Source organism: Oncorhynchus keta, chromosome 5, assembly GCF_023373465.1.
Source record: "Oncorhynchus keta strain PuntledgeMale-10-30-2019 chromosome 5, Oket_V2, whole genome shotgun sequence".
Lineage (NCBI taxonomy): Eukaryota > Metazoa > Chordata > Actinopteri > Salmoniformes > Salmonidae > Oncorhynchus > Oncorhynchus keta.
This window is the reverse complement of record NC_068425.1, coordinates 23513921-23526191: the sequence shown is the minus strand read 5'-3', so window position 1 is coordinate 23526191 and position 12271 is coordinate 23513921. Positions and strand designations below refer to the sequence as shown.

At 42.8% G+C, this 12271-nt stretch overlaps 1 protein-coding gene across 2 annotated transcripts in view; it reads left to right on the top strand.

Annotated features, from left to right (window-relative positions):
- Positions 1-12271, top strand: part of LOC118376123 (liprin-alpha-3-like) — a 186229-nt gene that overhangs the window by 52582 nt on the left and 121376 nt on the right. Inside the window, exon 1 of one of the 2 annotated variants that reach the window (XM_052519150.1) lies at positions 5572-5682. The exons of the other annotated variant lie outside the window; for it this stretch is intronic. The gene's annotated coding sequence lies outside the window, so the exon portion shown is untranslated. Of the gene's footprint in view, positions 1-5571; positions 5683-12271 lie in introns of those variants that run through there. 2 annotated transcript variants of the gene reach the window in all.

Here is a 12271-nt window from a genome sequence, read left to right as displayed (position 1 = left end):
GTACGCCGATTCAAGATAAGCAGAGTAAGGTGTTCACGTGACTATTTCCATACCTGGCATAATGCCATAATCAGTTTAATATCAAATTATTAGTGTGCATGTAAACATACTCATGAATTATCTCTGGCCCTCTGTGTGGCCTTATCAGATATAACATCTATACAATAATTAAATGAGATGACAAAGCTGTAAAATATCCTAAATATAAACCATCAACGTAGTGAATGTCATTGATGTTTAATATGAGGGTTTCAGAATAAAATACCCTTTGTTTATTTTACACTTTTTTTATTTTACTATGTCAATATGTCTTTGTTGTAAATATTTGGGGATCAAACTGGTGGCAGTTGTGAAAAAATACAATAGTTTGTGGAGTGAATTGAAAACAATGCAATTGTTGATTAGATGCTTTTCCAAAATGATTTAGGTTATTTTTCTCTTGAACCATATAGTCTATCCACTAGAAACTCACGGACATTATGGTCACAGATGTAAAAAATAATAATACTATATATGAATAACATTTTTTTAGTTCAAGTATAAATCACCAAAGTTACCATAGATGACCTGTTATTTACCAAAATTACAGAGGATTCCAGTAACTTTGGTAAAATAGTGGTAGCTGTGCAACCCTAAATACACACATGCTCTTGCAGGAACACATCTCTTTCACTGACACACATATCCAGATGGGTACAGCAGATGACATCATACAGCACAAGCGCACAACCCCAGTCAGTCAAGCACATCGTATCGTCCCCTGGCACAGTCCCGGTGTTCACCTATCTCTGTGGTTTACATTTGATCTCAATAAATTATTCAACTCACTGGACCTAGCCTTCTAGATTTTTAAATTCTCTGTCTATAGATATTCTGCCCTTATGTTGTCTGTGTGTTGTATACCTAGCTTACTATTTCCACTGTTTTCCCCCAAATGTTAAATTTCTGATTTGTGACCGCTAACCCTTTCCCAGATGAGGTACATTGTTTGAATATTTAATTCCCAATCCCTTCTGCCTTCACACTCCTCTAGTTGACCTTTGACCTCTCCTGCCAATAACTAATGTATCTATTGGTCACTGGGATCTGGCATGCTTCTGTACATTGTTGTTATTCCAGCCTTGTCCCTTCTGTCATCACCCTTCTTATTTTAAATGTATTTGAAACATTCTGTTGTAGTAATGAATCCCTTCGGTGTCTGTACTGTGCTCTCTCTTTTCCTCTGCTGTTGTCCAGTGGTATGGTTCTCCGGGGAGTATGTGCTGATCATTGTTCTCTCCCATGGAATGGGTCCCCTGGCACACAGTGCATTCCTACCCTGCATTCCACTCACACCCTGACCCCCAGTGACCTCAATGATGACCTCACTGCCCCTTCTTTCTGGGTGGCGATACAGCTGTTAGCTGTCAATCACTATGCTGCTGGTGATGTCACAGCTCAGGAATGGACATATCTGTGTGTTTAGCAACATCTGCACTCATTTTTCTTCAAAATGTTATTTTTTATTCTCAGTCTGGTGGTAGGTGAGACAAGTATGTGACAAAATGAAGGAGAGACAGCTGGATGTAATCTCCAATTATGAGCAACATAAGTTCTATATGTGACCATTTTGAACATCTATATGGTTGGAAAACATGCAGTACCAGAGCAACACAGCAGATGATGGTAGACACTGATCAAACTGAGTGTCCCTCACACAGATTTATGTAACTGTCTTTCCTTTTTATCTATAAAGGAATCATCTTTCAGCTTTGATATTTACAGCACCTCGCCTCCATCTTGGAGTTTGGGGGGGGTGGTTACTTCATGAGTTGGTTATGGAAGTGACCTGTGTTACCTTGTTCTTATGTGTCCAATGTCCATAGCCTGAGGCACATCACCCCCTCTGTTCTCATGTTAATTCTCTGGATAGAACAACTGACTGTCTCTGCCTGTGACCTTTGGAACCCCCAATGAACCCCACTGGAACCTGAAGGAATCACCAGATAATAATAGGAAATGATACCATTATGGAATGATCCTAGTATTAGATATAGTGCTGATGCTGCTGACACGTCTATGTCACCACCATCTCCAGATCAGAGACTCACATTTTCAACCTCTCTCTGTCTTGAGTCTGTAATACCAACATGTTTCAAGCAGACCACCATAGTCCCTGTGCCCAAGAAAACTATGATAACCTGCCTAAATGACTACCGACCTGTAGCACGTCTGTAGCCATGAAATGCTTTAAAAGGCTGGTCATGGCTCACATCAACACCATTATCCCAGAAACCCTAGACCCACTCCAATTTGCATACCTCCCCAACAGATCCACAGATGATGCAATCACTATTACGCTCCACACTGCCTTTTCCCACATGGGCAAAAGGAACACCTACGTGAGAATACTATTCATTGATTACAGCTCAGCGTTCAACACCATAGTGCCCTCAAAGCTCATCACTAAGCTAAGGACTCTGGGACTAAACACCTTCCTTTGCAACTGGATCCTGGACTTCCTGACGGACTGACCCCAGGTGGTGAGGGTAGGTAACAACACATCTGTCACACTGATCCTCAACACTGGGGCCCCTCAGGGGTCTGTGCTCAGTCCCCTCCTGTACTCCTGTTCACTCATGACTGCATGGCCAGGCACGACTCCAACACCATCATTAAGTTTGCTGATGACACAACAGTGGTAGGCCTGATCACAGACAACGATGAGACAGACTATAGGGAGGAGGTCAGAGACCTGACTGTGGTGCCAGGACAACAACCTCTCCCTCGACGTGATCAAGACAAAGGAGATGATTGTGGATTACAGGAAAAGGAGGACCGAGCACGCCCCCCATTCTCATCGACGGGGCTGTCGTGGAGCAGATTGAGAGCTTCAGGTTCCTTGGCGTTCACATCACCAACAAACTAACATGGTCAAAGCACACCAAGACAGCTGTGAAGAGTGCACGACAAAAGCTATTCCCCCTCAGGAGACTGAAAAGATTTGGCATGGTTCCTCAGATCTTCAAAAGATTTTACAGCTACACCATCGAGAGCATCCTGACGGGTTGCATCACTGCCTGGTATGGCAACTGCTCGGCCTCCGACCGCAAGGCACTACAGAGGGTAGTGTGTACAGACCAGTACATCCCCGAAGCCAAGCTTCTTGCCATCCAGGACCTCTATACCAAGTGATGTCAGGAAGGCCCTAAAAATTGTCAAAGACTCCAGCCACCCTAGTCATAGACTGTTCTCTCTGCTACCGCACGACAAGTGGTACCAGGGCACCGGTACTAGGTCCAAGAGGCTTCAAAACAGCTTCTACCTCCAAGCCATAAGACTCCTGAACATCTAATCAAATGGCTACCCAGACTATTTGCATTGCCCCCCTTCTTATACGCTGCTGCTACTCTCTGTTATTATTTATGCATAGTCACTTTAATAAATCTACATAAATGTACATATTAACTCAATTATCTCGACACTGGTGCCCCGCACATTGACTCTGTACCGGTACCCCCTTGTATATAGCCTAGCTGCTGTTATTTACTGTGGCTCTTCAATTATTTTTTATTCTTATCGTTTTCTTTTTTTTTAGGTATTTTCTTAAAACTGGTTAAGGGCTTGTAAGTAAGCATTTCACTGTAAAGTCTACACATGTTGTATTTGGTGCATGTTTTTTTTGTGTATTTTTCTGTAATTAGGCCATGGTGCGGTATCCATATTTACCTGCAGAGGGAGACATTGAGTCAGTGCAGAAACAGCACAAATGTGGAAAGATATGGACACAGAGTTCTTTCTGTCATTAGCCTCACTCTCCCATTGAGAGCTTTGTAGAAAAACACCCATACCTTTGGACTGTTTACCAAACCAATATGCCTACAGATCAATACAGTGTAATTCCAGTTCTTCACTTTAATCCTGCAGATGGGCTGTTAGACATTGTGCTGAGCTTTCACTAATAGACCTTATTCAGATAAATGTAGTTTAAAAAGCACATACATTTTCCAATTCACAGTGTGTGGGTGAACTTCTCATCTGGTCTGGTGTCTTCTGAGAGGAGGCATCAGTGTCAGCCAGTCCTCTCCCTACAACAGCAAGGTATAGGACAGAGAGTTGCTGAAACCTGTTATGTCATATGTGTCCTATCCATTGTCACTATCTGCACACTGTGGAATCTCAGAGAGCAAGTCTCTGGAATAATAACAGTATTTGTGATTTGGCATGAGTTGGACGAGGGATTTAAATGTTGAAAATGGGCAGATCAAGTGTCTTTTCAATAAGGCCTTTGGCCAAAGAGTGGTGGATTACGAATGTATCTTAAGGAAAGAAGAGAAAGGGCATCATGGGAGACAGGGACTGAGGATCTGTTTGGCTCTCTATGAGGTCAGACTGCTGCCACCTCTGGTATGACCCTGACCTTAGTCTGACCTGGAAGAAGAGAGGGAGAGAGAGGGGTGTGCGTGTGCATGTTTTATATGATAAACTATGCAATGGACACACTTTTCTGTCTGACAATTATTGTTCTTGACATCACATCTGTACTTATCTGAAGTGGGGACCCGCAGACTTACTCAGACTATTGACACATTCGTTCTACTCAAGGAAATGTTATTGCCTATTTGAATGCTCTCTCTGTGCATTACAATGACATCATCCTCTAAGAGAAAATTACGTCATCCCTTCCGGGACCCTTCTTACCGCCCCAACCAATTGAGCTGAAACCAATTTCAATGTTTTTCTATTGGCTCTGCCAGTTCCAGGAAACTCCTTCTCTTGCCTTCGGTTGGTTGAAGTGTAACCGATGCCCTGTGGTGATTGGTGTCAACTGCACATCTGTCTGTGCGTCTGACCATGAGAAGAATACAGAGGTGGAGATGACTAGCGGGTAATTTGGTTTTGACATTTATAGACGATTTGCATTTCTGTAGAAATACGTTCAGAATCCATGATATACACAGTTGAATTTAGAAATATCCTAAAATAACACATTATTTGATCATAAACCATATTTAGGCCTCAACATTTCACGACCAAACTCTGCACAACAAAACATTAAATGGTGAAATATGTTGAAGACAAAAATGAATATTTGTGATATACATAGTTTATTATGGGTGGTCACGGTCAAAATGCCAGTGTGAGCAATAGGTGAGTTTTGAGCTGTGAATGACGCAGTTCTCATAATAGACACCAGAGGGGAGAATGTTTCACTGTAGCCTACAATATGAGGCTGTAGAAGTTATTAGTCCTTCTCTTTTCCATACATATTGGGTCTAACATTGAATGTGAGTGTAATTTTAATGTTTGTCAATGAAAATGAAATCACGACTGTGCCCTCATGAGTGTGTGTGCGCGCTCCCATGCATGATCAATTAATTGTATAGCCCACGTGCGTGAGCGGGCGCGTGAGAGCTGCGAGTTTGTTTCTTTAAGACCCAGCACCTTTTTTATCTGAGAGAGGGAGGGATGGATGGAGAGAATGAGGAGAGAGATAAAGACGAGAGAGAGAACGACGGGGTTGTCTATGTTGAGGTGTAACGTCGCTCGCGCCCAGTGCCATCGTTTACATGTGTGAGAAGGGAGAGGGGAGGGGTTGCTTGCTGGAAACTGGGTTTTCACGGCGATACGACTTTTAACCGCGAGATGCCCGGATGGGGTAAATGGGAATTATGTATTTTTTTGCTTTCGACGATGACAAGGGTGAGATAAGATTATGAATACAACATTGGTATGTGACATTTAATTAATGTTGTGAGATGGAGTTGTGCATGATCTGCCAGCTGTTTTTGAGGATGGAGAGGGGGCGAGGCGGTGGGGTGTAAACGCCTAACATTGGGTGTAACGGGATGCTTCATTACCTACAATATAATTGGGGCATTTAAGTATAGAATAATGCATAATCTTTCATTTGTGCGTATAGCCTTTATTTCGTTTGCAGAATAATTTGCATAGAGGCCATTGGAAGGAAATCGGACGGGAAGAGGCTATAGGCTACATAGCCTAAATACATGACATCTTCTGTTTTATTTTATTCACGTCGCTTTTCTGTTGTGACTGTGGTTTTAATTTATTAGGCCTAACATAGACCCTTCTCGCTAAATATATTTTCAGATTGTATCATACATGACAGTGTGAGACAGAGGTTATTATGAGACAGAGATATATTCCCTTCTACAGACTACTCCTAGTCCATAATTACAATGATGACAATTTAAATTCAAATACGTTATGAGACTGCCCCGCATAAATACATGTCTGTCTGTCTATCTCTGTAGACTATTAAGGGATACATCCGGCTCGTTTATTTTACCCATGATCCCCCTACTGAACGAGATGGCCAGGCTAAGGCTACAGCGTAACCCTCCATGACTCTCATTTCCGTGTATAACGCGCATCCATGATTAGCATTATGACTAATCGGCTGTATGGACAGATAAGAGCAGAGACCGATGGATACATAGCTTCAGACAGACGTGTGCAACGGAGTAGGTTGCCGTGGATGCTGGACAGAAGTAATGCAATAGGCTCCAACTATGTATTCTCCTGATAAGTCGTTGTGGTGGAACAGAGATAGGTGTGTGTGTGTTTGATGTCCAATGAATGTGTGAAGTGTGTGTGTGAGAGAGAGATGAGAGAGAGAGGTTGATTAGACATGCGTGTGGAGGATTTTTTTTTCTCATCAAGTCAAATGCTTTCATTGTGCAATACATAGGCTACTGAAGGTGTCTTAATTGTCTGGTCTGCTCTGTAAACAGCTGCTTCCAACTGGCTATGACAGATTTGATTTAGTCATTATCATCTGGTTTTGTGTCTGTGCTGGCCAGCCAATCATCTCACCTGGTCCACCCACATCTCAGAAAAGGGGTTCTCCACTTCCTCCTCTTCCGGCCTGGATTGTCTTTATGATGTTGGTTACTAACAAACTGTTCTCTAAAACCTGTTGCATTATTAGTAGAGGTCGACCGATTATGATTTTTCAATACCGATACCGATTATTGGAGGACACAAAAGGCCGATACCGATTAATCGGCCAATTTTAAAATGTCTTTGTAATAATGACAATTACAACAATACTGAATGAACACTTATTTTAACTTAATATAATACATCAATAAAATCAATTAAGCCTCAAATAAATAATGAAACATGTTCAATTTGGTTTAAATAATGCAAAAACAAAGTGTTGGAGAAGAAAGTAAAAGTGCAATATGTGCCATGTTAGAAAGATAATGTTTAAGTTCCTTGCTCAGAACATGAGAACATATGAAAGCTGGTGGTTCCTTTTAACATGAGTCTTCAATTTTCCCAGGTAAGAAGTCTTAGGTTGCAGTTATTATAGGAATTGTAGGACTATTTCTCTCTATACCATTTGTATTTCATTAACCTTTGACTATTGGATGTTCTTATAGGCACTTTAGTATTGCCAGTGTAACAGTATAGCTTCCGTCCCTCTCCTCGCTCCTCCCTGGGCTTGAACCAGGAACACAACGACAACAGCCACCCTCGAAGCAGTGTTACCCATGCAGAGCAAGGGGAACAACCATTCCAAGTCTCAGAGCGTGTGATGTTTGAAACACTATTAGCGCGCACCCCGCTAACTAGCTAGCCATTTCACATCGGTTACACCAGCCTAACCACGGGAGTTGATAGGCTTGAAGTCATAAACAGCGCAATGCTTGACGCACAACGAAGAGCTGCTGGCAAAACGCACAAAAGTGCTGTTTGAATGAATGCTTACAAGCCTGCTGGTGCCTACCATCGCTGTCAGACTGCTCTATCAAATCATATACTTAATTATAACATAATAACACACAGAAATACGAGCCTTAGGTCATTAATATGGTCGAATCCGGAAACTATCATCTCAAAAACAAAACATTTTTTCTTTCAGTGAAATATGGAACCGTTCCGTATTTTATCTAAGGAGAAGCATCCATTAGTCTAAATATTCCTGTTACATTGCACAACCTTCAATGTTATGTCATAATTATGTAAAATTCTGGCAAATTAGTTGGCCCAAACGGTTGCATATTCACTGACTCTGCGTGCAATGAACGTAAGAGAAGTGACACAATTTCACCTGGTTAATATTGCCTGCTAACCTGGATTTCTTTTAGCTAAATATGCAGGTTTAAAAAATATTCTGTGTATTGATTTTAAGAAAGGCATTGATGTTTATGGTTAGGTACACGTTAGACAGCGATACGCACCGCAACGATTATATGCAATGCAGGACACGCTAGATAAATTAGTAATATCATCAACCATGTGTAGTTAACTAGTGATTATGATTGATTGATTGTTTTATAAGATAAGTTTAATGCTAGCTAGCAACTTATCTTGGCTTACTGCATTCGCATAACAGGCAGTCTCCTCGTGGAGTGCAATGAGAGGCAGGTGGTTAGAGCGTTGGACTAGTTAACTGTAAATTTGCAAGATTGATCCCCGAGCTGACAAGATGAAAATCTGTCGTTCTGCCCCTGAACAGGCAGTTAACCCACTGTTCCTAGGCCGTCATTGAAAATAAGAATGTGTTCTTAACTGACTTGCCTAGTTAAATAAAGATTAAATCATTTAGATTTTTGATTGTTATGAATTAATCGGCCATTCGATTAATCTGTCAACCTCTAATTATTAGATCAAGGATGAGGCTCTTTCAACTTGTCAATTACACCTGTTTCTATTATATAAGTTGATTGAGAGCCTTGAGTTTCTCTTTCCTTTCTAGTTAATGGAAAAACACTAATTTCTCTCTTCCCTTTCCCCTGTTTCTCTCTTCCTTTACCCTGTTTCTCTTTACCCCTGTTTCTCTCTTCCTTTCCCCTGTTTCTCTCTTCCTTTCCCCTGTTTCTCTCTTCCTTTACCCTGTTTCTCTCTTCCTTTCCCCTGTTTCTCTCTTCCTTTACCCTGTTTCTCTCTTTTACCCTGTTTCTCTCTTCCTTTCCCCTGTTTCTCTCTTCCTTTACCCTGTTTTGTTTCTCTCTTCCTTTCCCCTGTCCTGTTTCTCTCTTCCTTTACCCTGTTTCTCTCTTCCTTTCCCCTCTCTTCCTTTCCCCTGTTTCTCTCTTCCCTTTCCCCCTTTCCCTGTTTCTCTCTTCCTTTACCCTGTTTCTCTCTTCCTTTCCCCTGTTTCTCTCTTCCTTTCCCCTGTTTCTCTCTTCCTTTCCCCTGTTTCTCTCTCCTTTCCTTTCCCCTGTTTCTCTCTTCCTTTCCCCTGTTTCTCTTCCTTATTGTCCCCTCTTTTTCCTTTCCCTGTTTCTCTCTTCCTTTCCCCTGTTTCTCTCTTCCTTTCCCCTGTTTCTCTCTTCCTTTCCCCTGTTTCTCTCTTCCTTTCCCCCTGTTTCTCTCTTCCTTTCCCCTGTTTCTCTCTTCCTTTCCCCTGTTTCTCTCTTCCTTTCCCCTGTTTCTCTCTTCCTTTCCCCTGTTTCTCTCTTCCTTTCCCCTGTTTCTCTCTTCCCCTTTCCCCCTGTTTCTCTCTTCCTTTCCCCTGTTTCTCTTTTCCTTTCCCTGTTTCTCTCTTCCTTTCCCCTGTTTCTCTCTTCCTTTCCCCTGTTTCTCTCTTTCTTTCCCCTGTTTCTCTCTTCCTTTCCCCTGTTTCTCTCTTCCTTTCCCCTGTTTCTCTCTTCCTTTCCCTGTTTCTCTCTTCCTTTCCCCTGTTTCTCTCTTCCTTTCCCCTGTTTCTCTTTCCTTTCCCCTGTTTCTCTCTTCCTTTCCCCTGTTTCTCTCTTTTCCTTTCCCCTGTTTCTCTCTTCTGTTTCTCTCTTCCTTTCCCCTGTTTCTCTCTTCCTTTCCCCTGTTTCTCTCTTCCTTTCCCCTGTTTCTCTCTTCTTTCCCCTGTTTCTCTCTTCCTTTCCCCTGTTTCTCTCTTCCTTTCCCCTGTTTCTCTCTTCCTTTCCCCTGTTTCTCTCTTCTTTCCCCTGTTTCTCTCTTCCTTTCCCCCTGTTTCTCTCTTCCTTTCCCTGTTTCTCTCTTCCTTTACCCTGTTTCTCTCTTCCTTTCCCCTGTTTCTCTCTTCCTTTCCCCTGTTTCTCTCTTCCTTTCCCTGTTTCTCTCTTCCTTTCCCCTGTTTCTCTCTTCCTTTCCCCTGTTTCTCTCTTCCTTTCCCCTGTTTCTCTCTTCCTTTCCCCTGTTTCTCTCTTCCTTTCCCCTGTTTCTCTCTTCCTTTCCCCTGTTTCTCTCTTCCTTTCCCCTGTTTCTCTCTTCTTTCCCCTGTTTCTCTCTTCCTTTTTACCCTGTTTCTCTCTTCCTTTCCCCCCTGTTTCTCTCTCTCTTCTTCCCCTTTCTCTCTTCCTTTCCCCTGTTTCTCTCCTTTCCCCTGTTTCTCTCTTCCTTTCCCCTGTTTCTCTCTTCCTTTCCCCTGTTTCTCTCTTCCTTTCCCCTGTTTCTCTTTCCTTTCCCCTGTTTCTCTCTTCCTTTCCCCTGTTTCTCTCTTCCTTTCCCCTGTTTCTCTTTCCTTTCCCCTGTTTCTCTCTTCCTTTCCCCTGTTTCTCTCTTCCTTTCCCCTGTTTCTCTCTTCCTTTCCCCTGTTTCTCTCTTCCCTGTTTCTCTTTCCCCCCTGTTTCTCTCTTCCTTTCCCCTGTTTCTCTCTTCCTTTCCCCTGTTTCTCTCTTCTTTCCCCCTGTTTCTCTCTTCCTTTCCCCTGTTTCTCTCTTCCTTTCCCCTGTTTCTCTCTTCCTTTTCTCTTCCCCTGTTTCTCTCTTCCTTTCCCTGTTTCTCTCTTCCTTTCCCCTGTTTCTCTCTTCCTTTCCCCTGTTTCTCTCTTCCTTTCCCCTGTTTCTCTCTTCCTTTCCCCTGTTTCTCTTTCCTTTCCCCTGTTTCTCTCTTCCTTTCCCCTGTTTCTCTCTTCCTTTCCCCTGTTTCTCTCTTCCTTTCCCCTGTTTCTCTCTTCCTTTCCCCTGTTTCTCTCTTTCTTTCCCTGTTTCTCTCTTCCTTTCCCCTGTTTCTCTTCCTTTCCCCTGTTTCTCTCTTCCTTTCCCTTGTTTCTCTCTTCCTTTCCCTGTTTCTCTCTTCTTTCCCCTGTTTCTCTCTTCCTTTCCCCTGTTTCTCTCTTCCTTTCCCTGTTTCTCTCTTCCTTTCCCCTGTTTCTCTCTTCCTTTCCCCTGTTTCTCTCTTCCTTTCCCCTGTTTCTCTCTTCTTTCCCCTGTTTCTCTCTTCCTTTCCCCTGTTTCTCTCTTCTTTCCCCCTGTTTCTCTCTTCTTTCCCCTGTTTCTCTCTTCCTTTCCCTGTTTCTCTTCTTTCCCCTGTTTCTCTCTTTCTTTACTGTTTCTCTTTCCCCCCTGTTTCTCTCTTCCTTTCCCCTGTTTCTCTCTTTCTTTCTCCTGTTTCTCTCTTCCTTTCCCCTGTTTCTCTCTTCCTTTCCCCTGTTTCTCTCTTCCTTTAACCTGTTTCTCTCTTCCTTTCCCCTGTTTCTCTCTTTCTTTAACCTGTTTCTCTCTTCCTTTCCCTGTTTCTCTCTTCCTTTCCCTGTTTCTCTCTTCCCCTTTTCCTGTTTCTCTCTTCCTTTCCCTGTTTCTCTCTTCTTTCCCCCTGTTTCTCTCTTCCTTTCCCCTGTTTCTCTCTTCCTTTCCCCTGTTTCTCTCTTCCTTTACCCTGTTTCTCTCTTATTTCCCCTGTTTCTCTCTTCCTTTCCCCTGTTTCTCTCTTCCTTTCCCCTGTTTCTCTCTTCTTTACCCTGTTTCTCTCTTCCTTTCCCCTGTTTCTCTCTTCCTTTCCCCTGTTTCTCTCTTCCTTTCCCCTGTTTCTCTCTTCTTTCCCCTGTTTCTCTCTTCCTTTCCCCTGTTTCTCTCTTCCTTTCCCCTGTTTCTCTCTTCCTTTCCCCTGTTTCTCTCTTCCTTTCCCCTGTTTCTCTCTTCCTTTCCCCTGTTTCTCTCTTCTTTCCCCTGTTTCTCTCTTCCTTTCCCTGTTTCTCTCTTCCTTTCCCCTGTTTCTCTCTTCCTTTCCCCTGTTTCTCTCTTCCTTTCCCCTGTTTCTCTCTTCCTTTCCCCTGTTTCTCTCTTCCTTTCACCTGTTTCTCTCTTCCTTTCCCCTGTTTCTCTCTTCCTTTCCCCTGTTTCTCTCTTCCTTTCCCCTGTTTCTCTCTTCCTTTACCCTGTTTCTCTCTTCCTTTCCCCTGTTTCTCTCTTTCTTTACCCTGTTTCTCTATTATTCCCCTGTTTCTCTCTTCCTTTCCCCTGTTTCTCTCTTCCTTTCCCCTGTTTCTCTCTTCCTTTACCCTGTTTCTCTCTTCCTTTCCCCTGTTTCTCTCTTCTTTTCCCCTGTTTCTCTCTTCCTTTCCCCTGTTTCTCTCTTC